The following is an 11,378-nucleotide window of genomic DNA, read 5'->3' on the forward strand; positions in this document are numbered from 1 at the left end:
AAAAAAGATATGATTGGAAAAGTTACAATGCATGCATCTATGAGTTTAATTTAATTTGAAAATATAAAATATAATTGTAATTAAATAGTCTAATTATAATATTAATTAATCTATTACTTTTAAAATTTAATTAATATACATTATATGTTTCCACTTTTGCTCATATATATATAGAGAGAGAGAAACAATCTACAATTTTACAAATTTAATTTTTATTATTAATTTAAAACCAATTTTTAAAAGAAGCATGAAAGCTTCTTTATCTTAAATTTGTGAGAACGAATAATAATAATAATAAATTATAATTCTAAATATACTAATTATATTATATATTCCATTTTATTATTAATTTTAAAACTAATTTTTAAAAGAAGCATGAAAATTTTTATTATCCTTAATTTGCAAGAACGAATAATAATAATAAAAAATTATGACTCTAAATAGTCTAACTATATTTATATATTCCATATTTTTTTGGTGTGTGTCTATATATATATTATTAATCTTAAAACCAATTTCTAAAAGATGCATGACTTGAAAAATAAAAAATGTGCATAATACATAAAACTAAACTTTTATTATCTTAAATCTGCGAGAATGAATAAAACAAAAAATAGATATGATTGGAAAAGTTATAATGCATGCATCTATGGGTTTAGTGGTGCTGAACTGGTGTTAAGCAGTGCAGTCAAGTGCATGATGGATGGACAGTAGCTATTTAGATTCTATTTTTGGCTTGATTTACCTTTAAATGGACAACAAGAAGCAAGAAGCGCTCATAATGTATTGACAGAAAGAAAAAGAATGGAGACGGACAGTGCATTGGTGGGAAGGATCCTGCATCAGTTGAGCACGGAAGACGAAAGTTTAAGATTCAATTGTACATGGGTCGAGTTGATTTTCGAGTGCTTCACAGACGTTCCCGCTTCACAATTACAAAGAGTCTTCGAAACGATTTATCATGAGCAGCCAGAATTACGAGGGGCCTTGGAAATAATGTATGGTGAGCAGGCAGTTACAGCAAAAGTGAAGAGTGGTAACAATAATCATAATGATCAAATGATCATGATCTGGGTAGTCACGATGACACAATGGAGGAGGAGAATGATAATGATAATCCTGATCTGGATGGTGACGCGGTGGAGGAGATATTGAGAAGACTTCCTCTGCCATCATTGATGAGGGCAAAGAGCGTCTGTAAAGAGTGGAACAGAGTAATCTCTGCCCCCAATTTCAAAGTGAGATATGAGGACCACTTCATGATAGCCGGGCTTAACTAGCACGGCCAACCTTAAACATTACATTCTAAGGAAGAAATTAAGTCTGGAAAAGTAAGTCAAATTTTGACTATTTAACACTTTTGCACTAGGAATCAAGCCTTAGTGTGTGATGTTAGTTGATGTACCAACCAATCAACACAACAATTTGTTAGTTGATGCACCAACCAATCAACACAACAATTTCTACCCACCGATAATAGATATAAACATGTGTTGTTAGTTGATGCACCAACCAATCAACACAACAATTTGTAGCACATTCTACTACTTTTAAGACTTGTCCTTTTAGTTGTGAGTAGTATGAGTCTATGGCTCTATTTTTTTCTTGCCCTACATGCTTGTGTGTATGGCAACATCTAGCCCACATACTCAATCTTTCAGATCATTTACACTTAAATAATCAACAAATGAGGGTTGTGTATATTTAAAGTCTTCAATAAACATGTGAACATCATTCCTTGTTGAATCTTCATTTACTAAATGATGCATGATATATCCAAGTCTATCAAACATTTCTTGTCTAATTGCATTATCTTTGACCTTTTCAATTAAGTTTTTCAACCATGCACATCTAACATGCCAAGAAAATAGATACACATCACATTGAAATACTTCTCTGCATCATAAATATTGTACATTTAGTATTTAAAACTATTTTTCAATGGTTTCATACATTGTCAAAGAGATGTATTTACTCTCCTTTATAAGAGACCTACCATTCTATAGGCGAAGGGCACTCACCTGAATGCCCTACAATAATATGAAGGTGCAATGGGCCAATGGGAAGAGGAGGTATGATTATAAAAGAAATTATGAAAACCTACCTATTAAAAGAAATAAGTAATTTATAACTTGATGCAACTTGAGGCTGAAGATATGATAAATTACATAATAAAAATTGGTTAAACAATACAAGGTTGATCTAGCTAATATTGTGGGATCTACACCTAAAGGATAAATTACCACCTTTGAAATTGAGAGTGCAACAAATATTATAATAATACCTTCTCCATATGTTAGTTTCATGGCTAAAATTGAACCAGCCCCTATTGTTGTTAGTAATAGTAAACTTGTGGCTTCTTAGAAAATAGTTGTGTTCCTAGGAATCATTGTGCCTTTTACCACAATACATGTGGCTATGGCAAGAAATATGGTAGAGATCCTTTCAGCTCCTACATTCCAGCTTGGGTACTCTATCACCACAAATGCTCTAGATTCTCTCTACAAAAAGGTCAAATCAAAGGGGGTGACCATGAATTATCTACTAGAAAAGAAAATTGTAATAGCTTTAGCACAACATCTAATTGTCAACTCAAGCTGCAAGGATGATCAAAGATGTACTTATAACAATAGCATAAATATCACAGTTACAGTCATAATAAATGGAGGACTTACAAATCTTGTTCTTCAAGATGCAGATAAGGAAAACCTATATTTAATTTCTTGAAGGCAGAAGGAGCTTGTTGAGAAAGTTCGTACAAAGAAACTTCAACCTCAAGAATACAATTCAAGAACCTTTACTTTATGCAATCTTGGAATGTTTGGAATAGACATATTTGATGTAATTCTTCCACTAGAAAAAGGTGCAACTATGGTTGTTGGGGGATCAAATCATATAGTCACAACAACTAGAGATGGGTTCCTTGGCATGAAAAGTAAAATACACATGAATGTAAGTACAGACCACTAAAAATATATGGTGCTGATTTGGCAACCTTCTTGCAAATATTTGCAAAAGTTTTGGAAAACCTAGAGGCACTTACATTGTAAGGGTAAGGTATGAATGATGCCTTCTTTGTGTATGTGTCATGTTTTGGAGAGATTTTTCACCATTCAATGTTGATGTGCTTGCAATGTGTTACAAAAAGATGTAGTAAATCTGCAACATATGGAGAGAGTGATTGTGTTTGGATTTTTTTTGTTGTATAAGCTTCATTTTGTGACTAAAACTTGTCTCTTTAGAGTCTTAGACAAGTACTATGAAACTCTGCATCTTTTTGCAAATGTTATAAAGGTGGATATAATAGGTTAAATTCACGTTGTGGCTGCTATTTTGGTCAACATTTTCTATATTCTATAATTCAATGAAGTGAGCATAGTTTGATCTAATAATAATATTAATAATAATATAAACATTAAGTCAAATAGACATGGTGAAAATGATATAAATATAGTTTATCACGTCAAAACAACATTCATATGTTATTAATAGATAACCATTAAATTTCATGTAAGTTGAAATTGTTGCTATAATGTCAAATAGTGGGCATGGATAGAATAGTGATCCAAAGGAAACACATGATATTAGTCGTGATAAATAGTTAATGGTGCCAAAAAAATAGGGATTAAAAAACTCTTAATAATTCTTTATAGAAAAAGGGCATTCATCAAAGAAAAATTAGTGAGATCCAAATATATGCAAGATGAAGTTTCTCAGTTTGAAGGACACTTCTATTAATTTCCTAAATAATGATAAGTAGTTTGCATATTCATTTTATAGTACTAAAATATAGCATTTACATAAAAATAAGGTTATGAAGAAAATAGAAATACCTGATAGCTTTGATCTTAGTACCTACATCATCTACCATAAATGCATCTAATCTACGAACAATATTTATATACAATATCATATGCATAAGACCTTGACATAATGACCCATGCCATAGGCAACCCCATATGTTTTGGATTGAATGCAAGGATTGTATATAATTGAAACTGTCATAAGACATGGGGTATGATATATCAATACTATATTTAATTGAGAACACAAAAATTAAATTCAACTCTATAATGAAATAATAGTAGCATACCTTCATTGCATTCATACCAAATGTAGAATCCATTGCTAATATGTTATTATGGCCATATGGAGCATCCAATCAAGTTGCTCTGGTAATTGAATCCCTAAAAAAAATGGGATATGGTCATCTCCATCAATAATAGTGGCACTATATTGCTGATATGAAAATCACTTATTTGGATTTGTCAAAACCCATTGTTGCACTAAACGAGCATCATTATTATCTAACACATATCTTAATGTCTTAATTTTACGATCAATATTTGCAATATCATCCATGGTAAGAAAATCATCCCTACAAGTTTGACCTTCAAACATGGCCATCTTTTCATGCACCATTTGTTTATGTTTTTTATGCACTGCATCTATGGGCATGCAAAGTAATAGTAATGACTTCACCCATTGATGTACTTGTTTGCTAATATATGGTGTAAAACAGGACCTTTTTCCATAAAACTCATTATTTATTTGACCATGATAAATTTTTCCTTCACTATCCTTATGTTGAACCTAGTGATACCATATTAACACATGGTTTGGCTTACTAACTATTATTCGTGTACTAAAATGATAGGTGCAACAAGATTGTGTATGTTTACAACCAGGTCTACTACCCTTCCCTATTTTAGGCACTAAAGAAGGATCAAAAGGTTTCACATTTCCCCCCTATAATCATTTGGTCCATACGCACACCAATACTTGTTAAATTCAGTAAGAACATTCAAAATTTTAAGTACAGTTAACTAATCTTTAGAGACATTATTTTCAAATCACTAATATGAGTATAAAAATTTGTATTTACTAGTTTATTATCCTTATTCATACATGTTATATTATGAAAAGCTATTAATTCTAGTTTTTATATCTAAATTCAAAGGATTATTCTTATTAGAAAAAAGGTTCGGTATGACTCCCTTAAGTTTTCTCCCTCAATAAAATCATTCAATATATTAGCCTCAATCCAATTTGAAAATAATTATAAGCCTTTATAGACATATTTCACCCACGAGAGGTCTTTGCATGAAAACTTTCCATGAAGAGGTAGTTGAATGACTTCATCCATGATGCGAGACCAATTGACATCCATCTAGTAGAAAAAAAATGTTAGAATTAGAAAGGGAAGTATCTACACATGATATAATACACTTAGTAGTCTACATAATTTACGTCTTAACATGAATTTGATCCTTACTATGCTTATAATTACCAATAACCATAAATTTGATGGTTTGTTGGAAGGCAATTTAGAGGAAAGGTATTGCAAGACTCTGAAAATATGTAAATGAAATTATGATCTTGTTTAATAATTATTTATAGTGGTTCCATTGTCTTCCATGAAAATGTATAAATGTATCTATGATTCTTTAAAATTTAGTTTACACTTCTGAAAGTTTTCTCCTACAAAATGAAGCACCCCGACTATGTGATGTGTTACACTCCTGAAATTTGGTTCACTCCTAAAATTTTGACTCTACATTACAAAGTACTACATTGAATACCCCCTTAACCCTTACTAGAATAATTTTGGACTAATACTTGTCAAAGCACCTAGAATGTATCTATTATGCTGCTCCATTATCAAAGGGCCAAACTCTGAGCTCCTATCATAATAATACTAATAAAAAATAAAAAATAAAATTTAAGAAAAGAAGTTACAAAACATTGCAATGCATGCACACAATCAACCAAACATGAAGATCTCTAAGAAAATTTTGCATTAAAGAGCAGAGGAAGTGGCTTGGCTATTAATCCTACAACACGAATTTCTGATTTAGAAACTCTCAACAAAGAGAAATACAAATTTGTTCAAATAACTTAATTAAATTTGAACCTGATCATTGTGTACTTACTATTTTCCTATTTTAACCAAACTACATTATCATAAGCGATAAAGCATGTATGACATGCCTCATTTCAAAAAACAAAAATAGATCAGCAATTTTAGTAGTGTTTGTATTTTTTAATGTAAATTGTGATTAATTTAGTTTTCTATTCTTACATTTTTATAGTGATGATAATTGAACAAGCATAACTAAGCCATACCAAAATCAAGGAAATTGACAAATCCTCAATATTACCCACATCTATAGTATTAAACTACCAACTTTATGACTTGATGAATAGTGTAAAAATAGAAAAATTATCTAACAATTGTTACAACATCAAAAATGAAAAAAAGAAGCTCAGAGCTCTATAGTAAGAACTTACATAGACTAAAGGACTAGAAGACACTTTCATAAATATGATCAAAGAAAATGGATGATTATGATGTGTACCTAGAAAGAATTGGGTGGAACTCAAAATGATAGGCTAGAATATTGCATCAACATGTATGGTAAAAAGTACTTGTCCCCACATTAAAAATAATATTGCAGGTTAACATTGAAATTAATAAACACCCTATTAAAACACAATAAAACTCATTCTGAAATATATTATAATAAAAATACATAACAAATTACTTGACTGTGAAAAATACTTCAACATACAACTTTTAACTTCTTGATAACATTTCTTGGGGAAAATGAATTTAGGAAATTCTAATAATAAAATTTGTAACTAACTTTATCATGTTATATGAAAAAATAATGTGGCATAATCTTCACATATTTCACTATTTGAATGTTCTGCATTCAGATGACCTTGTATTTTCTAGTTTTGAATTTCAATTTATTGTCCACTACTTTTCTTAGAATCATTAAATTCATTCAAGCTCATAAATTTTAGAGTCAAGAATCTTGAAAAAAACCCTTTACTTTTCATGATGCATCAACCACATGCATTTCCCAATCAAAGCTCTAATAGTAGTCCATTTTGATCTTCTATGTATTCTTCCATGAATAGCAGACAATCCAAACAAAAACTATTTTTCATTCATATGAATCATATTTCAATAGTGAATTCATTGTCTTACCTCAAAGATTCCCTCTCTCTGTACATGTTTCTTGACTCGACATTTCATCAAATAGTTTATTACCGAGCTCTTACATCCCATTTGGTTCCAACCATCATACATCAAACTAAAAGTTCAACACAAATCATTTTCATTAAACCCATAAGAAATGTCTTTCAACTTCCTATGATAAATAACCTTTGTCTATTTTATTGGTCTACACAAATTGACACCAACATACCACATCAGGGTGTTTTTTATGGTGAATATTCACAATTTAACAAATATTGGGATTTCTTAGTATTGATTTTGGTGATTTTTGAGCCATTCAATGGTAGCCCAATCACCTAACTTTATCAAGGTTAGCGGGTCATTACTCATTTTAATCGCCTAGCAAGGATTCACATTTGACTTCTTTGGTAGCATTATTCACCTTTCATGTAGCTAACCTAGTTATTCTAACTAACGTCATGTTCACCATGCCTCAATCCATTATATTTGCATGTGTATGGGTAATTCACCCAATGTATTTAATTTAATTTCCCTTCAGTCAGTCCATTTTGGCAATACTTTTCCATTTTGCATTGGATTTGTTGGCACATTTCACCTACTAGAATTCAGAAAAAAGTGATATAAATTCCATTTCACCTCATTTTTTTTCTATCCCTCATTTATAATTGGCATCTTGATATAAATTTCCAAATTTTGGGCATGCTACACAAGAGATCACCAAGAGGGATCTTTATATAAGTTATTACAATATCCTCACTACCAATAGTAAGTGCAAATTTGTTTTACTTTTAGCTGTTGAAAATTTATAAATTTCATGATTTAGATTGTGTCTCTAAATTCTTGGTTGTTTTAATCACACTTAATTTTAGAACCACAAAATTAATGTTTAATTTTGAAAAAAAATTATTATTCATTAATGTGCATATTTTATGTCTAGTACAATGAAATAATTTGTCTACAAAATTAATACTTTACTAGAAAGTAGTTTTTATTCGCCAATGCATGTATTGTTGTGGTTGGTTCTAAAAATAACACAATTTGTCCATATTTTGCACATTGTTCAAGAGACTATGAATGATTCACCAATGGAGATTATTATTTTTTCTTTCAAAATTGATATTTTTTGCCAAACAAATTAATTATTTGGTTAGTTGTTTTACACCTTTCACGAAGTTTTTACAATTTTTCCAACAGGGGGGTTCCTTAAAGTATACCCTATACCACATAAATCCAATTATTTGAATTGATATCAAACTCAATTTTAATTAGCACTCGACATTTAAAATGGGAATCAAATACTAACTTCAGAGCTAGAAATAGCATGTAACATATTTCAAGTTAGTTCAGACCTAGAAAAAACATGTAATATATTTCAAGTCAGCTAATTCTTGAATACAACTAAAATCACTTTTTAATGTCCTATTTCAAAGCATTATTTACCAAAATCTAAAATTTGACTTGCTTCAATCAGTAATAAAAAGCCCAAAAGAACAAACAAACACATGCAATGTCCAACATGATTGATCAGAAAATTGAACCTGTGCTATTATAACCATGGTAAATCAGCTATTTCAAAAGTCCAACATTTGTAAATAGAGAAACCTAACTCCCAATTTAAAACTCATAAATTTGAGTAGATAAATATTTCCCAAATCGAGATTTTATCCATAGAAAAAGACGCACTTGAAATTTTGGAACAAAATGGGATTGTCTTCTAGAGAACTAATTGTGGAATCAATTTCTCTCGATATTGAATAAATTTACTTAAAATTTGTCAAGATGGTCAATTTGCTTGGATCTTATCTGCAAGAAAGATCCACCCTATTTAAATGTCAAGATGCAATACATTTAGAATTGGCAACAAAAGGTCAGTAATACATAGGAATTGAACACTAATTAGAACCAGTGATGCAAAGCTCTAATAGGACAACAAATATGAAGAAACATAATCATTTTTGAATTGATTGAGTCAAGTGGTCTTTTGGGTTTGTAAGCATGAAATTGTAAGTTTTAACAAAATTCAGTATTAAGTTAGCGTTAGATTTAGATTATATGGTCCATAAAATGTAGAGGAAACATATATGTTATGAAACATTCAAAACATGATGTAAACATAATGGGCCCATTAATTAGTTGAGATAAGTTCAAAGTAGTTATGTTTTGGTTTTAGTAGATGTTGGTAATGTTTTAAAAATAGTTTGACTTTGTAATTAAAAATTAGATTCTGGAGTGGTAACAAAAAAAATATCTCTCTTGAGAATGAATCTAGAGAGGTATAAAACAAGAGAGTTTGGAAATTAAAAACTAAACAAAAATAGTTTTGCATTTTCATGTGCTTCCCAACTACAATACTAAGCGTTCTTTTGAAGGTTGATTTAATAAAAATCTAGCTTGGGATTGCTGAAAGCTATTTTGGTTCAGATTTATGATTTAATTCATTATTCCTACAGTATCCTTTTATGCATTTTTTTCCTTCTTACCATAATCTAATATGGCTCTGGTCTCTTGGTTTCGGTTTGGATGAGAGATTATTTTCTTCGAAAAGTCTATTTTTGTTGAATTTTGTGTTATCACATGGTAATCGATTTGAGCCAAGAATTTGGGGTTGTATCCTTCAAAATGGTGAACTCTAATTTTGTGCAAAAATCTATTTTCCTAAATCTGAAAGTGGTCCCTTGGTGGTTTATTATTGTTGGCTTAAAAAACATTAATTTCAAGCATGGTTATTAGGCTGAAAATTATGGAATGTCTTATCTTTTTTTTTGGGCACCAAAAACAATATTATTGGGCTACAAGAATTAAGTTAACATGATATGGTACTAATTCATGGAGTTGAACCTTTCATGGATATGGAATATTTGAAATAGATGCCAATTAATGTTGGGTGCAAAATATTCTTGGTTATTCCATGTGAAATCAATATTTTTTTATTTATATTATGATATGGGTGGCGAAAGTATATGTCAATATTGAAAGTAAGAGCTTGGTATGAATCAGTTGTTTCACCAAATGCCAAGAGTAAAACATGCCTTGCTAAAATAGAGGACTCAAACCAAGTTTGTAAAGTTGTTCTGAAAGGTCAATTCAAAAGACTCTGCACTTTCATATTGGGGAATTTCTACAACAAAGTTTATACATAGTTGATTGTCCAAGCTTGGCATTGAGATAGAAATGCAAAAGTTGTTTTAGATGTTTTGGACTGTGAGTTGGTGTAAGACATCCAAATTGAATTCTGAATCAATTTTTTGTTGACTCTACCTATTCTTTGACAAAATTATAGTGAAGATAAGGGAAAATAACCACTATTTTTCCCAATTTGGCACTTAAATTCTATGATTCAATGAGTTCTAGATAGGTTCTCATATTAATATTTAATGTGTTTAATAAATTTTAACTTTATAGGAATGCTATATCAATTATAAATAATAGCACTCAGAGTACCCTTCCAACTAATTTTGAAATACTTTAAATTTTTCTTATACATGAGAGAAGATCCCACTTTTGTTCAACACATGATGGGTTTTTTCTTTATGAACCATCATAGATTATTATGTTCCAAACATCATTATGTTCTACTCAATTAACTTATATCCCACAAGGCACAAATAAATATGAAAATGATCAAGTGGGATTGCTTCCAACTTTGATAATGAATGGTTGAACATCTTGCAGAATGTGAACAATTTCTACCAAATTCTGAATATTTGTCACTTCCTTTGCAAACATCTAAAATACAAAAGTCACTGATTTTCCACAACTTAGAAATGAGTCAATTCCAAAGTTTATGGAAACTCCAAGACAACACAACCTGGAAATTTGTTATAATATTCTAGACCTTAATTTTCCTTGGCAAGTAGTAATAATTCATTACTGATCCTATACAAGAAGAAAAATGGTGACCCTCAGAATGTGTATCTAGCATCACTTGAAAGTTTCAGCATCTATGGATTATATCAAATCAGTGGACCAATCACCATTCAATGCAAATAGATAGTAAGTGCAATAGAACCAAATTCTATATATTAGATTCATCATTCAATGGACTCAATTCAAAGAGTTCTCATTGTAGTGTAGAGGCTTTTAAAAAATAATGTTAGGTATTTCAAATGTTAGTTGGATAGCTTCAATATTAGAAGTTTAGATAAAATTAGTCATCAAAGCAAAGAGAGCAAATTTTGTAGAGTTTATGCTATAACATAGATTTAGCAAGGAAAATAGAAGTCAAATTTGTAGGAAAGAATTTTTGGAAATTTGATTGAAAAGCTCATTGATGAAGATCAAAGAGGGAGATTGTTGTAAAGTAGGAAGATTGTTGTTAAAAGAATGTTTTCAATCATTTTTTTTTTCATTGATGTCAAACCTGCTATTTGTAGGAATGACATTTGCTTAT

The 11,378-nt window shown here is 30.2% G+C and overlaps 1 pseudogene; it reads left to right on the forward strand.

Moving 5' to 3' along the window:
* The first annotated feature begins 804 nt into the window (after positions 1-804).
* LOC149532689 (dihydrolipoyllysine-residue acetyltransferase component 4 of pyruvate dehydrogenase complex, chloroplastic pseudogene) lies at positions 805-3,050 on the forward strand (annotated as a pseudogene).
* Positions 3,051-11,378: the final 8,328 nt, after the last annotated feature.

The sequence above is a fragment of the Cupressus sempervirens genome, chromosome 10, assembly GCF_028749045.1.
Source record: "Cupressus sempervirens isolate cs-2001-9-10 chromosome 10, ASM2874904v1, whole genome shotgun sequence".
NCBI classification, from domain to species: domain Eukaryota; kingdom Viridiplantae; phylum Streptophyta; class Pinopsida; order Cupressales; family Cupressaceae; genus Cupressus; species Cupressus sempervirens.